This window comes from Silene latifolia, chromosome 9 (assembly GCF_048544455.1).
Source record: "Silene latifolia isolate original U9 population chromosome 9, ASM4854445v1, whole genome shotgun sequence".
NCBI classification, from domain to species: Eukaryota; Viridiplantae; Streptophyta; class Magnoliopsida; order Caryophyllales; family Caryophyllaceae; genus Silene; species Silene latifolia.
In genome coordinates this window covers 17,087,413-17,096,489 of record NC_133534.1, presented here as the reverse complement: position 1 = coordinate 17,096,489, position 9,077 = coordinate 17,087,413, and the positions used below count along the sequence as shown (strand labels likewise).

At 36.2% G+C, this 9,077-nt stretch overlaps 1 long non-coding RNA gene across 1 annotated transcript; it reads left to right on the top strand.

Moving 5' to 3' along the window:
* The first annotated feature begins 8,081 nt into the window (after positions 1-8,081).
* Positions 8,082-8,673, top strand: LOC141602474 (uncharacterized). The gene is made up of 3 exons (XR_012524465.1): positions 8,082-8,114; positions 8,410-8,494; positions 8,587-8,673. It is a non-coding gene; the product is annotated as an uncharacterized LOC141602474 (long non-coding RNA).
* The last annotated feature ends 404 nt before the right edge of the window (positions 8,674-9,077 follow it).

The window sequence follows — 9,077 nt, the reverse complement described above, 5'->3', positions numbered from 1 at the left end:
CAGAGATGATCGGACGGGTCGGAATGGAAGTAGGTGCTGATGAGGGGGAATTAACAGATGGAGCAGGATGATCGTATGTACCAGCTGATTCAGATTTTTCCTGAGATTCAAAAAGGTTGAAGGTGGGATACTCGGGAGCAACACGTTGTTTCTTTGGAAGAGGCTCATTAACAGGGTCTTTGTTAAACGCATTACTTAACTCGAAAAGAGCTTCCAGGAAGGTTGGGTCATCCCAACAGGGGTCATCACCTGCACCCCCTGTTGTAGATGTCACCCGGGCACCGTGAACTTTCGTATCTGCCATATTCACCGTAGTAGCCTTAACCTGAGCACCGTCTAATCCATCAGACACATTTGACTGTTGGGCAGCACCAGATGCAACATTGCACGTGTCAGTGCGCGCATCATCACCTTGATCTCTCTTAGTCCCAACTTCCCCATCAGTTCTGCTTGGTGGTGTTAATTGAAACCCACCCATCAAAGAATCTGCCATTGCAGACAGTTGCCCGACAATTACAGATTGTGGCATTATAATTTTAGCACTATTGATCGCTTCTGAAAAGTTCTCGAATGCACGAGCAAGAGCTTTCCCTGCCTGGGCCATGTTGTCAATACAAACACTGATACGCGATCGTTTGTCAGTCATATTAGGATGAACTTGCTCAGGCACATTGTCAGATGGAATGGTGGGTTCCACATACCCTTCTCCAAAACATCCTGGATGCTTCTCCAACCGGTTTTCAATAAAACCAGCACCAAACCGATGAGCTTGCGCCTTTTCTTGAGATATATGAAATGAAATCTCCTCCTTGGTCCACGTGCATAACGTTGGAAAAACACGTTCAACCTTTCTCGACTTGAACACCACCCTATCAAGGTAAATAAAGATCAGCACCATTATAGGACCTTTGAACGTTTTCGGACAACTGCCGTTTCCTTCACGTAATTTATCAGTCCGCCATTGTCTGACACTATCAATTAAGTTGTTCCGGGTAAAGTCGCACCATTTTAGGGTTGGTATGATTGAGACATCACCAAGGCACTTGAGAATTCTGAGGCTTGGCACATTACTCTTGACACCCATCGGGAAGGAAGACACTATGAAAACGATAAAATTTCGTTTGAAGTGTTCACCACCTTGCCGTTGCTCAGCCATCTTAGTCAAGATATGGGTATACTTAATTTTTTCGATACCATCATATTGGGACTTCCATGCCTCAAGCAGTTCCATAAAGTGTTCTGTCTGATCAAACTTAGTCGCTTGTTCAATCGTAACCTGACCCAAAGGTAGACCTGTGGTGAGATGGACATCTTCGTCCCGGATAGGGAGTTGGTTGTTTAAGAGGGAGGACGTAAATGGGTCAAACTCTGACACAAGCCGCAGGCTAGCCGCCCAGAATCATGTCGGTCTTAAGGCATAGTAAACCACCGAAACCCATCTCTTGAATGTCTGAAATTTGCATGTCAGAAAGCCCACTGTTTATGAACTGAAGGAGGGAGTTAGGACTCATCCTAGTTTTTAAAACCGGGAAAGCATCTTTGGAGGAACAACCAGCCTGGTTCGTATTAATGCCAGTTGCCACTTGTTGTTTGCTTGTGCCAGATGCTTCGATTGCTAACTTGCCTGATATTTTCCTCTTCATTATTACCCCTGTTCAGAAAAAAATGTAACCACACGTATCATTAGTGTACCCAACAACCAAATACGTGTACCTATACATATGTAAGAATATATTGGCTGGGAACAAAATAAGAAAGGACGAATTTAAAATTACACATACAGTGCATATTTTAAATAGTTTGTATGTTGAATCTCTAGGGGGATCAAAGTTAAAGATTGTAGAATACAAATGTGGGTCCTAATAAAGTCATGGTAGTTTACTATCCACAAACAAACGAACCTGCAATCTAGTTAAGAATACCTAGAACCCGTTAAGATGCATATAGTGACAAAAGAGTACTTAAATGTATAAAACCAGTGTATTGTATGCCGGTACGCCGGAACGGCACCTTAAACATAGAGCCAATAACATATTCATATCATTTCACAACCTAATGACAGGAGTGTACCTAGTAACTATATAAGCGTGCCTATAACCCGGTATAATGTACCTAGCAACAACAAGAGCCCCCAAAGTGTTTAGAAACCAAAGAAACACAAAATATGCCACAAATAATATATCCATACTAAAATCATCATAACACACACCAAAGATAATGACACATTAATCAGTAGCTGATAGTTTATTCGAATATCACATAGCGAATCACAACCTAATGACAGGAGTGTACCTAGTAACTATATAAGCGTGCCTATAACCCAATATAACGTACCTAGCGACAACAGGATCCCCCGAAGTGTTTAGAAAACAAAGAAACACAAAATATGCCACAAATAATATATTCATACTATAACACGCACTGAAGATATGACACATTAATCAAAATGGGGTAATAGCTGATAGTTTATTTGAATAACACATAACGAATCACAACCTAATGACAGGGGTGTACCTAGTAACTATATAAGCGTGCCTATAACCCGGTATAACGTACCTAGCGACACCAGGATCCCCCTAAGTGTTGAGGAACAAAGAATCTCAAAATATGACAGAGATAAGTTATTCATATTAATATCATCATAACACACACTGATAATAAAACACATCAAACGTAAATAGGTGCTAATTAAACGTATCTAGAAGCTGTTGGAGCGTAATCAAATGCACAAAGGCACCATACGTACCTACATGACAGAATCACAAAGAAATCCACCAAGAAATAGTTATGGTCACATTTTTATGTTGTTTGTTTGTTTGCTTGTTGAACTCTTAGTCATAACAACAGACTGAGATTATTCATGACGTTGAGCTGATAACTAACATTATGCGAAATCGATGGAAATAAAATTATGAACGGAAAACAAAAAACAATCAGTAAAACAACAGCGAATAAACAACAAAAAGTATAAATGAACTTAATCACGAAAACAGCAACATTGCCTAGATAACGAATACTCCACGAAATGCTGTGAAATCAACATAACTAAGGTTACATGCAAAGCGATTTTTCAAGCAACCAAGGTGAAATAACTGCTGTCATACACAAATTGAATGAATATATCACACAAAGAAAAATCGAATTGATGAAGAAATACAATACCTAACTGAAGAAATATAGACGACGATGCACCTTAATTGAAAAGCAGCCTGCAATCACCAAAACGTAATTCATGCACAAATGAAATCAAAAATATAAACTCAAACAGAAACGAAATTAAAAAAACAATTAATCGCAAAACAGCGGGAATATTACCTAATCGCAAAAACGCTCGACGATAACACACACAACTGAACCTGCATCATTGATTTCAAGCACAAGGACGTAAAATAATTAAGCTCAGCTACAAAATAATCGAAGAAATCGAGCTAAACAACAGGAAATTATGATCAATTTAGACCAAAAATACTTACGAATTTGAAAGAAATGTGACAATTGAAGATGATAGGATTAAACAGAAGAAGAAAATTAATCGTTGTCCATTATCATCGTCGTTCGATCACCGTAATTTGACGAAATGCTTAATTTGGGGGAAAAATTAGGGTTCTGTTAAGTGGAGAGAGAAAGCGTACAGTAAAAAATGAGAGGAGAGAGAAAGAGATTGGGAAAAAATGACGATATAGAGGTGGGATCAGGTGATAATAATCGTTTTTATTTTTTATTTTTTTTGTGTCAAATTCTGATTTTGGCGGAAAAAGTCAGAGGAAGTATGTCTTGACAAAAAGAATCAGCCGCACGATTTCAGTAAATCCATTGGTTGTAGTTCGTTCTCACCGTTTGCACCGAGTGTTCGTTCTCACCCGATCCTAAATCTATATATATATATATATATATATATATATATATATATATATATAGAGAGAGAGAGAGAGAGAGAGAGAGAGAGGAAGGATCAACTAAGGTCCATTATATATTTGAGTCCATAAGGTCTTTTGTGAGCCATTGGATGGAGGGAGATGGAGGGATGAGATGAACCCACCAAAAGTCATTATACAAGCAAATTAACACACTTTACTAATCCACCCTAATTAACCACTAATTTACTATATATTTGTTTTCTACCCACCTATTTCTCTCTCATCTCACACATTTCACTCTTCTCTTCTCTCAAAAAAAAAAAAAAAACCAAAAATCCAAATAAATAAAAAACCCAAAAAATCCAAATAAATAAAAAAAACCCAAAAAATCCAAATAAATAAAAAAACCCAAAAAATCCAAATAAATCAAAAAATCCAAATAAATCAAAAAACCAAATAAATCATTCATTTCTCTCTTCCTCATTCACCACCACCCACCACTATCCCAACCAACACCACCCACCGCCCACATCCACCGCCACCTCCACCACCGCCGTAATTATATGAACTCGTTTTTTTTTTTTCCCAGATTTTGCGTCTCGGTTTATTTCGTCACTTTTTTTTTTTTTTTTTTTTTTTTTTTTTTTTTTCGATTTCGTGTTTTAAATCTCGTTTTTTTTTTTTGTGAGATACTTTTTTTCATCTAAGACAATAATGGACTAAAGTTATACAAAAATGAACCAAAGTTATACAAAAAAAGACTAAAGTTATACAAAAATTGGACTAAAGTTATACAAAAAATTGGACTAAAGTTATACAAAAAATGAACCAAAGTTATACAAAAATGAACCAAAGTTATACAAAAATGGATCAGAGTTATACAAAAAAGCACCAGAGTTATACAAAAATGCACCAGAGTTATACAAAAATGCACCAAAGTTATACAAAAATGGACTAAAGTTATACAAAAATGAACCAAAGTTATACAAAAATGAACCAAAGTTATACAAAAATGAACCAAAGTTATACAAAAATAGACCAAAGTTATACAAAAAAAGACTAAAGTTATACAAAAAAATGCACCAAAGTTATACAAAAAATGGACTAAAGTTATACAAAAATGAACCAAAGTTATACAAAAATGAACAGAGTTATACAAAAATGAACCAAAGTTATACAAAAATGAACCAAAGTTATACAAAAATGGACTAAAGTTATACAAAAATGGACTAACTTTTGTATAACTCTAGTGCATTTTTGTATAACTCTGGTGCATTTTTGTATAACTCTGGTCCATTTTTGTATAACTTTGGTTCATTTTTGTATAACTTTGGTTCATTTTTTGTATAACTTTAGTCCAATTTTTTGTATAACTCTGGTGCATTTTTGTATAACTCTGGTCCATTTTTGTATAACTTTGGTTCATTTTTGTATAACTTTAGTCCAATTTTTTGTATAACTTTAGTCCATTGTTGTATGACTTTAGTCCAATTTTTGTATAACTTTGGCATTTTTGTATAACTCGGTCGTTTTTTTTGAATAACTTTGGTTCATTTTTGTATAACTTTGGTTCATTTTTGTATAACTTTAGTCCAATTTTTGTATAACTCTGGTCGTTTTTTGAATAACTTTGGTTCATTTTTGTATAACTCTGGTACATTGTTGTATAACTCTGGTTCATTTTTGTATAACTTTAGTCCAATTTTTTGTATAACTCTGGTGCATTTTTGTATAACTCTGGTCCATTTTTGTATAACTTTGGTTCATTTTTGTATAACTTTAGTCCAATTTTTTGTATAACTTTAGTCCATTGTTGTATGACTTTAGTCCAATTTTTGTATAACTTTGGTGCATTTTTGTATAAATCTGGTCGTTTTTTGAATAACTTTGGTTCATTTTTGTATAACTTTGGTTCATTTTTGTATAACTTTAGTCCAATTTTTGTATAACTCTGGTCGTTTTTTGAATAACTTTGGTTCATTTTTGTATAACTCTGGTACATTGTTGTATAACTCTGGTTCATTTTTGTATAACTTTAGTCCAATTTTTTGTATAACTTTAGTCCAATTTTTTGTATAACTTTAGTCCAATTTTTGTATAACTTTAGTCTTTTTTTGTATAACTTTGGTCATAAAATGTATAACTTTAGTCATTAAATGTATAACTTTAGTCATAAAATGTATAACTTTAGTCGTAAATAGTAAAAAATCAAACAATAAATATGAAAAATCTGAAAAAAAAAAAATAATAACAAAAACCAAAAAAACTCATAATAACAAAAACAAAAAACCAAATAACAATAATAAAACCAAAAAACCAACAACCCAACCCAACCCGAAATCTGAAATAAACCAAATAACAATAATAAAAAAACCAAATAACAATAACAATAACAATAACAAAAAAACAAATAACAATAATAAAACCAAATAACCAAATAACCAAATTCCAAATAACAATAATAATAAAAAACAATAAACAAAACAAAAACAAAAAAAAATCAAAAAAACAAAAAAACACATAAAGGTGGTGTGTTTAGGCGGAAAAAAAAGGACGACAAAAAAAGAAAGAAAAAAAGGAGAAAGAAAAAGAAGGCGGCAGGGAGGAGAAAGGAAAGAAAAAAAGGAAAAAGGAAGAGCAGGGAGGAGAAAGGAAAAGGCGGCAGGGAGGGAGAAAGGTGGGTGGTGACGCGGCCAGATCTGGACGTGGAGGGGATGTGGGTGTAGTCGGTGGCGTGTGGTGGTGTAGTCGGTGGTGTTGGGTGGGTTGGGTGGTGTCGAGTATGTGGCGGCGGAGAAAGGATCTGATGGTGAGGACGATAGGAGGGAGGTCGTGTTGGTTGGGTGGTGTTGCGGTGGTTGTTGTCAGTCGGGTCGGCTGGTGGTGTGCGGTGCTGGTAGTGGGTTGAGTGGTGGGTGGGAGACGGAGGGAGAGCAGGGCAGTGAGGGAGATGAAAAAGAGGGAGGGAGAGAAGGAAAAAGAGGGAGGCGGCAGAAGGAGGTCGTGGTGGTTTTTGGTGGTGGGTGGCGGCATGGGTGACGGTGTTGATGTCGGTGGTGGTGTTGTTGTTGCTGGTTGTTGGCGTTGTTGTTGTTGGTTGATGGAGGGAGAGAAGTGGGAAGGGAAGAAGGGAGGGAGGTCGGGTGGTGGTGGGCCGGGAAGAAGGGAGGGAGGGTGGTGGTGTCGGCTGGTGAGGGTGGTTTTTTTGGTTACTTTTTTTTTTTTTTTTTTTTGTTTGGGTTTTTTTTGTATTAGTTTAGGTTTTTTTTTGTTTAGAGAGGGTGGGAAGAAAATGAGAGAGAAAGAGTGAATGTGAGAAATGAGAGAGGATGAGTGAATGAGGAAGTGAGTTGGGAGATTAGAATGATGGTAGAGTTATACAAAATTAGGTGGAGTTATACACCATTAGGGAGGGAGAGATTAGGAGGTTCATTTGTGACCCTTGAATGAGATGTAATCTCATCCCTCCATCCCTTCCATCCAAAGGCCCTTATAAGGACTTAGGGACTCATATGATATGAGGACCTTATAAGAACCCTTCTCTCTCTCTCTCTCTCTCTCTCTATATATATATATATATATATATATATATATATATATATATATATATATATATATATATATATATATATATATATATAGGTCGATCCAAAGAGAACCACTAATATAATGAGAACCTTGAGAACCTCTCACACAAATTTAGATATGAAACAAATGAATGACCGACATCATACCCCATCTTTTATTCAATCCTCCTTCATTTACTCGTTTAACCAAATTACTCAATATCTCTCCCCAGGTCACCAATATCTGTTGCTTTCTTCATCCATGGCGACGTAATTTCGGACATCTTTCACTGGTCATCAAAATTCGACGAGGTTTGTTTAATTTCTCTATTAATTTCCTTGATTTTCGACTTTATGTGTTTCGAATTTGTTAATTTGTCAACAAATTAGGATTGGCGAATTGTTGATTCGAGTTTATATTCGTATAATTGGGGTACGGAATTGAAATTAGGGTTGGGGAAAATTGAAAAATTACCTCAATTGTTTCGAATTTGTTAATTCGAGTTTTAATGATCCAAACTTCAAATATGCAATAGAGCTTCAATGAAAATATAAGAATGCAATATAAATGCAGGTAATAACATGATGGGTAGTCCATTGCGAGAGCATTCATCAATTAGGAGCAACAGGGATCAAAACATTTAGCGATGGCGGTAAATGCCGCAACAACTCCCAAAGAAGAAATCAAGGAGTATGTGCATTCATCTGATTACGTTACTACTGCACCTCACTTGGCCTAAAATCTACATCCTGACACTTCACTTTGGTCCTATGTTGAAACACTTTTTCATTACAGTTTAGCTCAGAAAACTGAAAATAACTTTCAATATGGAAATGTCCGAAGGTCTGACAGATACCAGTGTCGGATACCTGCATTCGAGTGTCTCAGTAACATAGATAAAAACTTGGATGCTAATAATTGATGGTCTACTCCAGGAAATTGATCTAGTGGTTTACATATTCTATTCTGAAATCTGCTTGGCTAGGTTTGTGCTACCAACTTGGGCTGAATTTGAATTCGGAACCGCTCCTGTATATTGGAAAACCATGAACGGTCTACCTCCTACTGCTGTATGTTTTCTGACACAGTGACACCGCTTAAACCCTTGCTTCATCCCATATTGATTGATGGGTTTTGCTCAGAAAATATACGGTATTTGCAGGGACAAAAACTAAGGATCTTTTACAATCCCGTTGCTGCAAATCTTGAGCCTAATGAAGATTATGGCATTGCTTTCAATGGTAAACTTGAATGTCTTCTGTAGCATGGGTGGAGTCCATAAGGTCTCCCCTCACCCCCTCTCCCCAACTAAACAAGTTTTTTGTAGCATGATTTCGATGTACCTGTTGATCTCTTTCGACTCTAGTCTCCTTCAATTGGAAGATGAGTAGCTCCTGAGAATACAACTGAACCGCAAAACAGGGACAAAGGCCTGACATCTTTTTGAAAGCGGACATTGATCTAACATCTTCAGACGACCTCGATCTTCAAGAAAAGGTACACTATTTTGAATTTTGAATCAAGCATTTTTTTTCTCTGCAAAGGTTTTATTTTACCCATCTACATCCCAAGGATTTGCAATGTTCCTGTTTATGGTAAACCTAAGATGTTGAATGAGCCAACAAAATAACAAATAATACTATCATGAGCTGT